The sequence below is a fragment of the Aptenodytes forsteri genome, unplaced genomic scaffold (genome assembly GCF_000699145.1).
Source record: "Aptenodytes forsteri isolate BGI_AS27 unplaced genomic scaffold, ASM69914v1 Scaffold155, whole genome shotgun sequence".
Classification (NCBI taxonomy): domain Eukaryota; kingdom Metazoa; phylum Chordata; class Aves; order Sphenisciformes; family Spheniscidae; genus Aptenodytes; species Aptenodytes forsteri.
In genome coordinates, this window is record NW_008794446.1 from 6,502,142 (window position 1) to 6,517,935 (window position 15,794).

The window sequence follows — 15,794 nt, forward strand, 5'->3', positions numbered from 1 at the left end:
GAAAAGTCCTGGCACATTGCCACCTCCATTATGTACAGGTAACCGCATAACATGAGCCCCAGCCTGTGCAGGACAAGCGTACCGTGTACCCTGGTAAGAGCTTATCTGTACAAACCTGCTGCTTCCCGAGGAGGACTTTTGGTCGCAGTCAAGGTGACGTTTGTGCTTTCCGGAGCAGGCTTGAGGGAAGAAGTTACTGTGTTTAGCTGGTGGAGAATGTGAACTGCAGTTCCTTAGGGCAGAAGTTAATGCCTCTTGAGCGGTGCCAGATGAAAGCACCCTGCTTTTATCAGTTCAGAGGACGCTGAATTTATAGGTAGTGAATGTTTTGACTCTTCTACCAGAAAATACTCTTCAGCTACTATTTTTTTTTTTTATAGAGGCAGGGTAATGGGATGAAACAGAAAACAATTTTCTTTTTGTGCTGTCTTTTATCTATTCTTTGAACTAAAGAGCAGGAAGAAATAATGGGAGAAGTTTTAGGCGCCTACCGTAGGATCAACCATTAAACGGCTGGTCAAAATTCACCTACCAGGCGCCTACGTAGGATCAACCATTAAACGGCTGGTCAAAATTCACCTACCAGCAGCTATTCATGCCACGAGCAGCTGTGGGAAAGGGGCGACCACTGCTGCCAGTGTGGCAACTCTAATTGCCAGGGTGATAAGGCTAAGGTTGTGAATGAGGGGCAGAAGCGGGTGATATTTGGTCGCTTCACGAGGCTTTCAGTTGTTGCCTGGCAAAAAAGGGAGTTGGGATCTCGTACCAGTCATTGGGGGGCAGAATAACAGAGGATGAAACAGAAAACAATTTTCTTTTTGTGCTGTCTTTTATCTATTCTTTGAACTAAAGAGCAGGAAGAAATAATGGGAGAAGTTTTAGGCGCCTACCGTAGGATCAACCATTAAACGGCTGGTCAAAATTCACCTACCAGCAGCTATCCATGCCACAAAGAGCAGCTGTGGGAAAGGGGCGACCACTGCCCACAGTGTGGCAACTCTAATTGCCAGGGTGATAAGGCTAAGGTTGTGAATGAGGGGCAGAAGCGGGTGATATTTGGTCGCTTCACGAGGCTTTCAGTTGTTGCCTGGCAAAAAAGGGAGTTGGGATCTCGTACCAGTCATTGGGGGGCAGAATAACAGAGTGGAACTACTTGCAGAGGTTAGATTTTTTTTTTAAAAAATAATGATATAAAAATAAATCCACGATTTGGATTTATACTGGAAGTCAGCTATGCTGGATGGATGATACTGCACTTCCAAACCAAGACCGGGAAATAAGTATTGGTGTCTGTGTTACGTGCATCTGTCTGTTAACTGTGCTGGCTAAATTAAAGAAAGATTGAGTTTTGGTTCTTTAATTTCTGCAACTCACACGTGTCCCTAAATAAGGACTGTTAATCCCCAGTGCTGCCAAGGTCACAGCTCTGCCGTAGCAGGCAGCGGAGCTGGCAGGGAGCTTGCACCCCCCAGCCTTGCCGAGTGAAGTCAGTGCCACAACTGTGCACATCGGTGCGAGACGAAAAGAGCATAGGTTTTAAGCGGGAGGAAATGTCAGTGTGGCAAGTCAGCAAGTGCCCAGGCAAGGGAACCCTACTAAATCCACGTGACTGTACCAGCAGCTGAGCGTTCTGCCCTTCAGTGAAGTAAATTCAGTGGGTGTTCTTCTGGAAAGCAAATATGCAGGAGTCTTCTCTTGCACTCTTGCGTTAACTAAGCGATGGCAGCCAAATCGTCTGGCTCCTGATCACCCTGATTGCCAGCATCCCAGGGAAAGGTATTCTCTCAACAAACGGATCTGAAGGCTGCCTCAGACTCTGTTTTTCTTGTCCTCTGAGCAATGACCATCTCTGGCTTCGTTTGCAAAGTCTTCAAGCTTCCCATTATTCTGATTTTCTCCCAGCCTGGTGCTTCTGGCTGCAGACGGCAGCAGTCACCACCGGACACCTGCTCTACTGAGCTGAGTCCACGGCAAGGACTGGAAAAAGACGTCGCCAATGTGGATGCAGCGTGCCTCTGCAGCAGTCTCTGCTGAGCTGTGGACAGGACTCCTCCATGGCTCTGGCCGTTGATGGGTAGTCTGAACTGCCTAGAGGAGAGGAACACGCTTTGAGCTTCCAAGCCAAGGGCAGACCCACCATTCACGACACTGTGGCCAGGCTCCAGCTGCGTCTGCTTCTTTCAAGTTGGGCAAGACTGAGTGTTGCAGCAAAGAACCTTGCTGGTGATCAAACTGGTAAGAACTACTGCCCCTCCTGCAGCAAGGAGGCCGTAACCCCTGGGGTGCTTTTCCAGGTCTAATCATGAGAGCAGATGTGGGTCAGGAGTACCCTTAGCTCTGCCCCCGCTGCTGAGGTGAGCACCGTGCTGGCACCGGGCTGCCCCTGAAAGCATGGGGAATGGGCAGGGGGGGAGAGCGTGGGGAGGTGGTTTGGGACCTGGCCATGCTTCTCCTCTCGGCTGCTGTTGCTCCTTGTCACAGCAGGGCAGGGCTGGGACCACCAGCCCCGGCTCCAGCACCCCAAGCTGCCCTGGGAGGGACTTGCCTGGGGGCTGCTCAGCTGCCAATGCAACTTTACCATCTCGAGGATTGCGGTGATGAAAATAATATTCAGCTCGCTGTTGGGGGGCTGGGATGTGACTGTGGGGCTGTAACTGTGGCGTTGGGACGCCCTGAGCCAGACCTGTCCTAGGAGAGCCGCTGGGGAAGTGCAGTTAGTGCAGATCACTTCTGCCAGCTTCCCGTGGCTGCACAACCACTCGTCTTTGCTTCCAGCCCCGGTTTCAGAAGCTGACCTTGATTACTGCGGTGCTGCATGGCTTAGCCTGTCTACCAAGGAGCAGCCTCGCTGCCTCCCCCTTATCCCCAAGACCAGCACTCATGTCTGAACTGGCACCTCCTGCGGGGCAAAATGCTCCCGTGAGCTCCCCGGAGGCGTGCTGCCACCAGTGAAGGCATCAGCCTCCCCCAGGCTTTGGGTGGGGACTGGAGGGGTGGCAGGGGTCACATGGGTTGTTTCACTCTTCAAATCTGGGTGGGGACTGGAGGGGTGGCGGGGGTCACATGGGTTGTTTCACTCTTCAAAGATGTAGTTTCTTCTGTCTGGGGGTTAAAAGCTATGAGGAAGCTTTTGTTCATGTTAAATACCGTGTGTGTGCTTCTGTGCCTGGCTGTTTTAATCAACTGAAAATTAATGGTTAAGCCCCAGAAACTGCAGCCAGGCATTGAGAAGCCTCTCGTTACCTCTGGAAATTAAGGCAGCTGGAAGGTGTGGTGACTTGCTGCCTGCGTATGTGCCAAACACCCACCCTGCCTTTGAGGAGGGCTGTCTTGTCAGTGGTGTACGGTTGTGCTCCCTGCGTGTAGGGGAGGATCTGGCTGTGGCAAGGCTTGCATGCACAAGTTCATGGGCTGCTTAAGGAAATGTGGTCTTAAAGACGTTGGGTCGGTGCAGTGGTATCCGAATCTTTAACTCCCCTTTGATTTAGCAAAGAACTTTCCTCCGGTTTCCTGGAAAGGGGAACCAGTGTGCAGAAATTATTCAACTCCATTTTTTTTCAGATAACAGTTCTGCTGGAAATAGTTGCCTGGAGGGCAGGTGTAGGTATTCGCCTGTGCTCCAAGAGGAACAAGTTGGCCAACAGAAAGCCAACGTGGAGCTTCCTCACATCCTCCCTAGGGTGAAATGTAGCTGCGGCCAGGGAAAACCTGAAGGGTTCCTCTGATCCCAAAACCTGGAGAGACACCTCTCCTTTCTTGGGTGGAAAAATGAAGGCAAAAATAATTTGCATGTTAGTGGGTCATTGCAAACAGAAGAGTGTGGAGATAATGAAGCTTCTGAGAGCACAACATAATTGGCATCTAATCACAACTCACCTTTTCAGCTGCTGATAGGTATTTAAATGTGAGTCATTCAGTTCCTGCACCTCCGCACCTCTGGGACGTTGCAGTTGTTAATGCCTGGGACATGTGAGAGGTGGGGAGAGAAGGTGACCTTCTGTATAAAACGTTAAGGGCACACAAACGTAGTGGACTCTCGTAGCTATGAACACTCCCCGTCTCACCAGACCTTTCCTCGAGGAAAACCAGTGGGATTTGCAGAACCACGGACTGAGCTTATTATCTGCTGAGTGAGAAGGTGATGAGATTTGATAGCCCTCCAGCGCCCCTGGCCCCGCGTCGGGCAGCAAGCCTTGGGCAGCCCTAGCCGCGCTGGCACCAGAGTGGGCAGGAGGGAGCAGGGGGCTCGGCAGCTGCACGGTGGAGCTGTCTGTGTCTGCGCTCGCCTGTGTAAGGAGGTTTAAATAAGAGCTGTATGGATCTCTAATTGCTCAGTTTGGCTAGATATGTCAAAAGGGTTTTCAGCCAAAACTAAACGAAGTATTAGCAGAACAATAAAAAGATGATACATTCAGCTCCCCTGAAGCAGAATTGCAGTCAGAGATGCCAGTTTCCAAGGTAAAAGGTAGCACGGTTAATGGAGGGGGAGAGGTAGCACGGTTAATGGAGGGGGAGGAAAAAAGGCTGAGTGTGATTCGGCTGGGGCAGAAACCAGGGTACCGCAGTGTCTGGGCATCAGCATCAGCAACGAAAGGCTAGTCGTAAATAATACTGCTCCCGGCACTTTGGGATTTTGCAGACTGTCATATTGAGGCTATATTGATTCCTGGATACAGGTGCTGAATTTTGACATCTGATAGTCCTTCACAACTCCAGTTCTTGAGCTTATTTCTTCAGAGAAGTACAATTTCTATGTGTGAGAAGAGCTTTGTGTTAAGAAATGCTCCAAGGGAGAATAGCTGGTTTTATTAGGAAATGCAGAAGTGACTGGTGTGGGGAGCAGAGGCCGTGGCTTTTCATCTGACATTCTTGCCAGGTCATGGCTAGGTGCTTGCAGCACCTGCAGATCAGGACTTTTCCTCCTGTACCTGCTGCCATTCCTGTGTTGGGATATTTGTGCTTACTGTCGTCTTCTTAAATGTGAAAATCTCAACCAAAGTAGACACTTTTAGTCAGCTTACAGTCCTGTAAAAGTAGCTTGACTGTCTTAGTTTTATCATGAAAACGGTAGTTTTAACTGAAAATGAAGGGGGGAAAAAAAAAATCTGTATGATACACTAAAGATGCAGAAGCATGTAATAGATGCTATTAGTAATTTCTAGACTGAGAATCCAGCCACAATGTTTGAACCTGATTCAACAAAACTTTACTTTTTCCTGTGTGATGTCCCTGCTTTGCACCTCTTTGAAGTACTAAATTCACTTCGTCAACAAAAGACACCTTTCTGTGTAGCATAAACTCTTGGCAACGCTGCACCATCAATCCTGCCGTGCCTGTAAGAGGAGCTGTATCTCCTTCTCTGTGGCTACTCCATCACTGCTCCCTTTTGGGACTGCCAGCCCAAGCACGGACACAGGCAGGGGTCCCCACCCCCTGGATCAGACCCCGGGTGAGGCTGCCAGGTTTTCAGGTGCTATCAAGAAACTATGAATGGGCAGGTCTCTGAACTTCTTTAGGAAGACCCTACAATAATTTCCCCATTTTGTATCTCTGCATGGATCCTGTACCAGTGGTCTATGTATTTATATACTCTTTTTTTTATATAGGAAATACTGAATTTGGTTAGCCATGCTGCAGCAGCAGGAATCAATCTTCTTTCCTCATACTCTACGGAGTAATGGCTGCTAGCTCTAATGCAGTCATTACTAAGCAATAATAGGAAAGGTTCAGAGAAAATACCAGAGAACCGCATCCCGCAAGTCACGCGGGGAGGGAGGAAATGAGACCGCTGTACTCCAAGCTGGTATATAAAATGCTTTAGATTATAGATGGGAGGGTGGGCTGATGTGCAGGTACATGGTGTGATGACTGAGTTTGGGCTGTTGTAAATGGACATCTTGGAAAGCCAGGGGCCAAACTGGAGGGCTGTTGTCTGCTCTCGCTAGCAGCCATCTCACAGCCTCACTCTTAGTTTCCTCTTCCAGTGCAGCTTCTCCTTTGGGCCTTTTGCATTTGGGTTATGCCAAGCTGCAGGACAATAATCACATGCGATGAGAAGGGGGGAAGAGAGATTTTCCTACCAGCATGTGAATACAAGTCTAAGCTGATCTAATATCCCTGTTAGGAAAAGGGCAGATGGGAAAGGAGGTTGCACTGATTTTGCCCTATTTAGCTTCACTCCTGTGTTGGTGTCTCCAGATGCAAAAAAAGCGCTTCTTAAAAGCTGAGGATCCGCCTTACATAAATACACAAAGCTGATGTGTTACGTAGTGCTGTTGTGCAAACTGGTCTGTTAATTCTGTCAAACCTAACTGGCCTGATGAACTGTTTGAGAGCTACGGCTGCCTGGTAGATTTTGCTCAGTCCTCCTCAGCCCAGACTACCCTGGGATTTATCAGCAAACTGGCAATTGCTGTACAATTTCCTTTCTTTCCTTTCAAAGGCCACAAGTTGCGACTGGGCTGCCTTAGTCAACCGTTGGGAACCATTCAGCAATTGCGTGTTGTGACTGAGCAGGCATATGCTCTGCTGCAAATGTTTTGGAAGTCAGAAAGGCTGATTCTCATTTGTGTGAAGGACCACATGTGCCATGAGGGAGGCTTCAGCGTTAGCAGATGTGAAATTTGCATGCGGATGGAGCCTTCCAGCGCCTTCGTGTTGACAGCGATTCAAGGGGCTCCCAGCCCATTGAATGTAGATGACACTCACGTCATTCAAATAGAAGTGATTCCTATTAGTGGATGGGGGACAGAGTGTCCTGACTGAGGACCACACAAGGGTAGCAACTGCAAAAGGACTGATCAAGGGCCCAAGAGCTTTTGGACTCTCCTCCAGAAGAAATTGTATGAAATGGCCTACAGAGTGCTGGAGACCCAGTGTCAATGCAACTGTTTTACAAACTTTAATTAGCTGAAACTTCATTTTGTCAAGCTATCCTTGTTGCAGGAAATGATACTGCACTAACAGAAGTAGCCAGCGCAAGGCTATTGATTTTTTTAGGAGTATGCTGATAAATGAGGAGCACAGGAAGGAGGCTTGGCTGGTCTCCAAGGATTGCCAATAGATAGGAGTAGCAAAAAGAAAAAGGTACTGAGAAATGTGGCCCCATCTGAGTCCCACAGTAGCTCATGGAAAGTTTTCTGTTTACTCCAGTCATTTTTTTTACATTTGGCCCATACTAAACACAGTGAGAGCTGTGATGGAAGTTTCCCACAGAAAGACTTTGTCCCTCTTTTGAATTCAGATCTCAGTCCTTTTTGAGACCAGAGTCAAGTCCCTCTGGGATGGGGATCCCTCTGGATGTCTGAGTCAGTCAACACCCAGGCTGGGTCAGTCTTCCCCTCCCGTAGTTTTCCTTTGAGGACCTCCTGCAAGGGGCTAGAAGGGGAGAGTGGTCTTTCTCTTGGTGGCTTGTTCTTTCACTCTGCCCATGGTGCAAATGGAGCCACGGAGGGATCTGAGGACACGTTTATCTCTCTAGGTGGTTATGGTACCACTTCACCGGTGGTGCTGTGTTTTATGCCTCCTAAAGCTTTGTCATGTCTGCTGTCTTCAAAAGCAAGCTACTGATCTCAGGAAGACTGTTGTTAGCACCCTTCTAAATAATTATTGAAGAGAAAAGAAAATTTGTGAAGAGGAGAGGAGGAGTTTGTAGTGCTAGCCATTCAAATCTACACCCTGATTTCCTTCACCAGATGCAGAGTCATGCACATGGTCCTTCTTCTTGGAAAGTTCATTAATATTTGCTTTGAAACATATTCCCTTTAACAGAGACCAGCTTTGCAAATATACCATCAACTTCTTACTCTCTGTTATGGTTAGGACTGAAGAGCACAAGGTAAGAGGTTTGGAAGATTTGCCACCATGCTCACCTGAGTTAACCTCATGAGTCCGTAAGTACAGTTTGGAGATGACAACTGTGCTGATCTTTGAAAGGTCATGGAGATTGTGTGAAATTCCTAACATTGGGAGAAAAGCAAGTGTTGCACCCATCTTGGTGGGGGGAAAAAAAACCCCAAACAAACAGCCAAAAGTATGATCTGGAAACTACAGGCTGGTCACCCCTTTCTTTGGTTCCTGGGAAAATCACGGAGTGACCTCTCCTACATATTCTTGTATCCAAGTTAGGACGTTATCTTCTGGATGGGTGGGCAACCGGACAGGTAAAAGTAAAAACCTGGTTGGATGATCAGGCTCACGGGGTAGACGTTAATGGGTTGTGCTCTAGCCAGAGCCCAATAACAAGTGGGGTACCACAGGTCTATCATGGGACCTGTCCTGTTCAACATCTTTATCAATGACCTGGAGGAGGCAACAGAATGCACTTTTCAAGTCTGTAGGTGACACCGAACTAAGGTGACCGGTCAATATGCTGCCATTCAGAGACATCTAGGCAGCCTGGAGGAATTGGTCAGCAGGAACCTCATGAAATTCAATAGGGACAAATGCAAAGCCCTGTCCCTCTGCAACGATGCAGACTAGAGGAGTGCCTGGCTGGGGGCAGCCAGGCTAAAAATGCCATTTTACCACATAACTGAACGTCCACTGTGAGGGTGGCCAGGCCTCAGAATGGGTTGTGCAGGGAGGGTGTCCTGTTTCTTTGTCCTCAGAAGTTTTCAAGACCCATCTGGACACTGAGTAACCTGGCCAGATCTCACAGCTGACCTTGCTCTGAGCAGCAGGTTGGACTAGAGACCTCCTGAGGTCCCTTCCAGCCTGAAGCATCCTATGGTCCTAAGATCAATGAAATGCTGAAACATTGTCAGAGATACAAACTACAGCTTGGTGCATTACTTACCCTCTCACGCATGCCTTGCTTGATATGTGTCTATTTCCAAATGGTTTCCTGACAATGGCAAAAAAACAGAGATATTTCGGTTAAAAATTGCCCCGCTGTGAGCAGTGATATCAAATGATGCTGCGAATTGCTAGGTCCAAAGCTATTTATTCCTAATTCTGCCAGAAACCTTCTTACTTAAAACCAGGGAGAGTATAAAAACTGGATGGCACAGCACTAGGAAAAAGCCAGTCCTGCTCTTTGAAGCAGCCCTGGGGAGGATGGGAGGAGCAGGAATGGCTGCAGCATCCTCCGACGGGGCTCTGCTGAGGCAGAGGAGGAAAACTGTGATGATGGGGAAGAGGAGAAAAAAGCCCCTTTCCAGCCCTGCCTTGAATGACGGTGACTTTGCGTGGCGGGTGGTAAAGACCCTGCATACTTTAAAAGCTTTCGCCTTTTAGCTTGGAGCGAGGCAGGCAATCCATATTAAGATAAATGTAAGAAAGACCACTCTGAAAAGGATAATTTATTTTCTCCATTGTGCTTAGCAGTGTCTCCAATTCAGATGATTCTGCCAAAAAAATACGTGGGTAATGAGACAAAAGTATGTGGCAGTTCGTTTCCTATCCGGGCCATCTTTTTCCTCTGGCAGATATCTCACAGCTTCAAAAAAATTGTATGGCTTCAGCTAAAGAGCCCTGGCTTTCCTGTGCATCCTCTGCATGAAAGTGGTCCCCGAGACCCTAAATCAATATATTCCTTCCTGTCCCTCTCAGATCACTTATCTGCAGTTGCTTCGCCGCTCTTCCTGCAGACTGCTGAGCTCGTTGGTTTGCCTATCGAGCTGGGCGCATTGCGAGAAAGCTTCACATTCCTGTGCCCCAGCTCAGTTTGCTGGTTTGAAGGCATCTCCCTCTTCTGTCCCAGCAAAGCCCCGTCCCTGGAAGCTGCAATTCATTCTGCTGCTTCATCCCCTGGCCCTGAGGCCATTTGCCATCGGTGACATAACAAGAAAGCAATTCCTGATGAATAAATAAAACCTTCTCTACAAATGACCCGAAGTGCTGTTAGGCTTCACTGCAAGCCCGTGCAGTGGAAATCCAGTGTTTATTTTGGAGTGTTCAGGCAGGGACAGTGCTAGATCCCCCTCCTGCCCCTTGCTCTGGGGCAGGATGCCCCTGGCTCTGCCCCACAGCCCTGCTGCCCCCCCACTTAGAGCTACACATCCTACAGCGGGGAGCAGAGGTAACTGAAGAGGCCTTTACTCCCTCCAGCAAGTTTTGGCTACTGCTTAGCTGGTTTTTGAGCTGTCAGATGACTTTAGGTTACACCTTGATATAATATTCATGGGGCCCCTGCGGAAAACCCTCCTGAGCTCCGTGCATTTCCCTCTGGGTGTGTGCCCTGTGCCAGGGGATGCTGCTGACCCCTCTGCTCTCTCCCCACAGCCCCGGACCCTTGCAGGGCTGCACTTGCTGCATCGCTGCTCCCAGGCTCTGCAGCAGGGACGTGGAATGAGACCGGATTGCTCACGGGCACATGGCACACACCACGGCTTTCACAGGGTCAAACAGTTCACTTGCCTGCTTGTAAGGAGAGGGAGAAAAAGAAATGCATCGGTTTCACAGCAGTTTATGCAACAGAGCCACATGTCATGGTGTTCCAGGGATGGGAGGCAGCAGCTTCCCACCACCACAGCCCTGAGCATCAGTGGGCACGGACAGATGTCCGCTCCCAAAATCAGGGAGCAGGAGGCGAGCGGGTGACTGCAGAGCCATAGCTCAGCCCTGGCCCTTCCCTGAGCACAGACAGGTTTGTCTTGGCACATCCCTCCTAGGGGTGAATTTCATCCTCAACGCAGAAGGTTTCCTGAGCCATAGGCGCTGGCTGTGTGGTGAGAGGTTGGCTCCAGGAGGCCGTGCTGGCACCTACAAGCTTGAAAATTTTCCCTCGCCCTCGTAATTGGGTAATTATGTCAATTACAGGAGTGAGATGTTGACCAAGATTCATGTCAAAGGGGGAGCCAGGAGGATGGCTGCAGCCAGGTGAAATTCTGGCTGAAAAGCAAAATCCCTCAGCTGTGGCTTCTACTTGAACACCAGGAATTTTCCCCTCTTGTCCCTGCCATTCATCTGAGCCACTTCCATTTTTTTGGTGTTCCTGGTTTTCACCAGGAACCGACTGGGGGTCTTGGCAGAGGCCATGCATTATTTTGTGATTTCGCAAACATGGAAAGCCTGTTAACATGCCCTCAGTTGGCCCTGGGAGCTAGGCACGTTGCTGCCACAGAGAGCATCTCGAAGACGGCACGTGGGTGTTGGGGTGCAGCATGTGCTTCATCTCCTATAAACCATGGAGAAGAGGGAGAAGATGGGGAGGAAATCTGTCACAGTGGTGTATCTTACATGCAAAATTTTCTTTTATTGGCTATTTAATACTGGCAGATACAGCTCCAAATCAGAGCGCGTCTTGGATGCTCATGATCTGCCTGCAGATGGGCACAGTCACTGCGCCGCTGGGTGCGATGACTGCAGGTAGTTCCCTGCCTCTCGGCACAAAGTGGTCACATCTCCTTGGTACCAGCAAACTGTGATGAGAAACAAAAATGGGCAGCTGCAAACGCCACTGGCAGCGCTGCGTGTGTCAGCTGCAGTAAAGTGGAGGAGTGCTGAACAGTGGCCATCTCCCTGCCTGAGGAGTGGCCCCTGGGTTTTGCTCATCTATTTTTAAAGTACATTTTATTGAGACTTATACATGTGCAGTGGCATGGAGCTGCAGCTGAGCTCTGAAGAGAAGAAAGCGTTTGAGCTCCTGGACAAGCTTTGCCGAAGATAAGTTGCCCGAAGCGAGGTTCAGAGAGGCTTCCGATCCCTTCCCTGCATGCTGCTGCCGGCGTGGCCTCCAGCATCCCTCTGCCCACACTGGCCTATTGACCCTGGGGCTGCACACGGGAGATGCTGATCTCAGCTCATGTCTCTTAATGGCATTTTTCAATTTTCTTTTTGATCTCTTGTACTGCCATAGATCCAAAAGGCTATCATCACCTGCGCAAAGCCTCCTGTGCCTTCCTCCAAGGAGAACTGGCAGGGTCGGGTTGGGATGAGCTATCCTCAGGGTAGAGGGGAAGGGCTGCTCTGGCGGACCCTGGCTCATGTTCACTGTGTGGCGTTGTAGGCGCGCTGTTTGGGAAGCACCCTCGGGTGTCACCCTCTGGTCTGGCAAGCAGGGTGGGAAGGAAGAAAGCAGAAAGCTACAGCTGCAGACAGCTCATGGGGGCTCTGGGCTGGGGACCACCTGCATGTTGTTAGTGTCATTTTGCTGTATCCGCTGCCAGATGGAGCAGAAACGGAAGCAGCAAGAGAATGGTCGCTCTGCTCTTCCCCTGAAGTCGAACACATCCCACAGATACACCGAGGGCCGGCACGAGCCTGGCAGGCAGTGGTGCTGTCCCTTTGGAAGGGATGCAGTTGTGCAGTGGGGGCAAGTCCTGCACCCCAGCCTTACTGCTCCAGGCCACTTGCATCCTCCTCTCCTCAGTAAGATGGATAAAAAGGGCAGAACAGGCTTTGTCTGCAACTCAAGTGATGCACAGCTTTTTCTGCAGGGGAGGATGAGCTAAATAAGGCTTAACTGACTGTTTTTTCAAGGAAGCTGAGCACAGGTGGGCAGTAGGTGGGCTGAGACCCAGCGCTGCATGAGCGAAGGTCCTGCTGGCCATAAGGATGTCTCTGGGAGGCTCCCCAAAACACCAGAAGCATGGAGGGTGGGCGGACGCCTAGCCAGCATCCCTCCTCCCCCGAGCCTGCAGGTGGCAGACAGACAGACACACACACCCCCAGGGCCGGGTGGGGGCAGGGGGTGCCAGCTGAGGAGCACAAGACTGGATTTATATTTAAAGGCTTTTCCAGCCTTATTTTCTGTGGCTCTACTTCTGCGCTTGGGGTGGATTTCTTTGTCAGCCATAGAAATAAGAAAGCCTGTGTTATCAGGAGATTTTTATTGCCAGATATATGTACCGTTTGACCTTTTGTTCTCGATTGTCCAAGATGTGCAGCGAGCCCTAGAGCAACCTTTTCACACCATCATAGAAACCGTTGCTGTCATAGCACAGAAACTTAATTTTAGCCTAGATTTCTGAGGAAACGAGGTGTGTAAACTCAGCTAGCTGTCTGTCCCTGTCTCGCCAGCCAGGCAGCCAGCTGGGTCTGCCTGCTCTCAACAGCTTCTGATGCCGTTGATCAATTCTACCTCAATCTAGCAGGCAGGTGATGGTCCCAGCGGTGAGAAGCTCCTACAGGTGATGCAAGGAGTGACAGCTGGGTGGGTGAGAGGGATGGAGACCCGAAGTGGGAAGGCAGGGGAGTGTGAGCTGGGTTATTCGTTGCTGGTTTGATCCACCAATGGCCAACACAGCGAGCTGGGGGGCATGGCACAGCACATGGAGATGGCTCATCTCCCACCGCAGTTACTGGGTAGGTGGGTGCTAGCTGGGGGTAGGGGTGGGAAGTAGGACATGAGTTATGATGTGATAAGGAGATGAGCAACTGAGGGGAGAAGATTTTGGCCCCAGCTCGGTAGGAAATCAGGCTTTGTTCCCTCTGCTATCCCCAGGAAAACCGGCTACTGCAAAGCGGAGCTCAGGCTGGGCAGCTGGGAAAGGTGGAGGTGGGGGAGAAGCTGCCCGGGGCTGGCCCGGAGGGCACCGTTATTTCCCATTATCTCCCCATAGCCAAATCAGGGCAATGCATTTGCATTTCGTGTGAGGTCCGAGGGACCAGGCACTTCATCTCTCTCCCTGCCCGCCCCTGCCTCCTGGATCTGCCTGCCTTTAGGAGGCCACATGCTCATTAATTTAACTCCTATTGTGCAGGCTACAACCGCAGCTTGGGAAATCCTGATTTATATTGCCAGTGAGTGCCAAACACGGCAGACAGAGGCCAGGGCACCACTTGGCACAGACCAGGGAGGCAAATGGTCCTTTTTTCCCTCGTGGATGTGCTTTCCGAACTTGGGGCACCCCAGGGTTCATGGGCTCCGTGTGGCAGGAGGAGGGTGGAATGCAGTGAGGAAGGGCTTTCCCATTTTGAAAATAATATTTTGAATAACCAGTAGTAGCTCCTGTCTCATTTGTCCTCTTTTCTGTCTTTCTGGCCCTTTAAACATGTAGGCTTGCTCTAAAAAAAAATCTTTGTGAGATTTTACCCCCAAATAATTCCAAATCTCATAAATTCAAACACACTACATATTTCTTTTCCAAGCATCATAAGCCCCATGGTGAGGCTGCAGGGGGAAGCACATCTAGATGTTACCACAGGCTTGCTTTGCCACATCACTGGTTTTATGGGGATAAAACTATGCTGCAGACTGGGCTCCAAGAGTCCATGGCGTAATACCCCTAACTTTCTCTAAAATGTTATAATAACATTTTTAACAGATCCCAGGTGAAAAGTAACCTTCTCTGACTTATAGATACCATTTTGCTGTATCCAAACATCTAGCCAATATTTAGAGTCTTGCAAGCTATTTTCATCTGGAGGGAAAATAGCCCCAGGATGGTCTTCAGCGTATTTCAAGGGTTTCATCTGCTGTTGCTTAGCATTTTTGTCTGTTGCCCGTTGGTCTTTTTACCTCCGTTTTTAGAGTCATGCCTGTTCCCACTTGTGAATATCCAGGAAAACCCACTCCTATGGTTTGTTGTCTGCCTGGGCCTTGCAATGATATTGCAAGAGAGGAGCTGCATACATCTTACATTTGTCTGGAGGGGTGGCTTTCATGCCAGCTGACACCAATGGGACCTCCAGGCTCCAATGTGATAATATAAAGGGGAAGCTTTTCAAGGGCATAAGGATGACCGCATTGTAGGTTGGTCACCTGTGAACCAGAGGAGGATATGCCAAAAAATGCAGATTTGCAACTCTGAAAGACCTTTTAACTCCCAACAGACAGGGTCAACTCTGCACGCATATGGTTGCGTGATGTGACCGGGCATCAGGGGCCTTCAGACCCCTCAGAGGAGCAGCCTTCCTTTGCCAGGATTTGTTCTTTCAGGAGCCTTTTTTCCTTCCTGAGCCTTTCTAAGTCACTGAGCTGTGAAGGAGACCCCGAGAGTGAACCCTACCACATCCAGGGGGTTTATGTACCCAGCTGCACCCCTCTCCCAGGGCCTGCACGGCCTCTTACACTGGTGTTCATCACTATGATGATTTTTGAAAGTAATTTGGGGCAACTGTATGTACCCTTAGTTTCATAGGAAGCAATGTCACGATATGCTAGAGCCAAAGCCTGTTGCACAAGGACTGGTGTAGGCGGAGACGGGGACACAGAGGTGGGGTGATTTGAGCGTGCCATGGTCTTGTAGGAGGGGTCTCCCAGAGATACCCTCCTCTTCCCACTTTCCCAAACCAAGTAATTTCCAAGCGGCAGCAGTGCTGCAGACCAGCCGTAGGGACATCGGCTCTCACCAGGCTGTGGGAGGAAGGACGCAGTGAAATCAATGGGCAGTGTCCATTTACTGTAATGGGCTTTGGTTTGGGTCAATGGGTTTCTTCCTCCTATCAATCATTGTTGCAGTCCACCGTGCAAAGACAGTGCTGGAAGCTAAAAGGGAAATAATCCCATCCCTGCAGAGAACGAAGACAACCCATTAGCAATGCACACGATGCTCTCTTGCTTGCATTTGCTCTGTCTGTCTGTCTTTTGATTGTGAGCGGGTTTACAAGTGGAGGAAGGGCTGGGCTCAGTTTATATATCCATTTTTCATTAAAAGGATTACTTAGAAAGAGGTGTCCTGTGCACAGGCTTCCCTGATTAAACTTTGACATTTCTGAGAGTCAGAGGTTTCCCCATGCTATTCAGCTTCCTGACAACCTTTTCTTCTGGCTTAACTGGTGCTGAAATTAGATTTTTAAAATTACCTGGTAGTCCATGTGACTCCTTATGGAAAAGTCTATATCAGGAGTTTGCTCTGTGATGGGAGCCAGGTGAAGGCTCCCAGCCGTGCACCATGAACAGCCCCTGG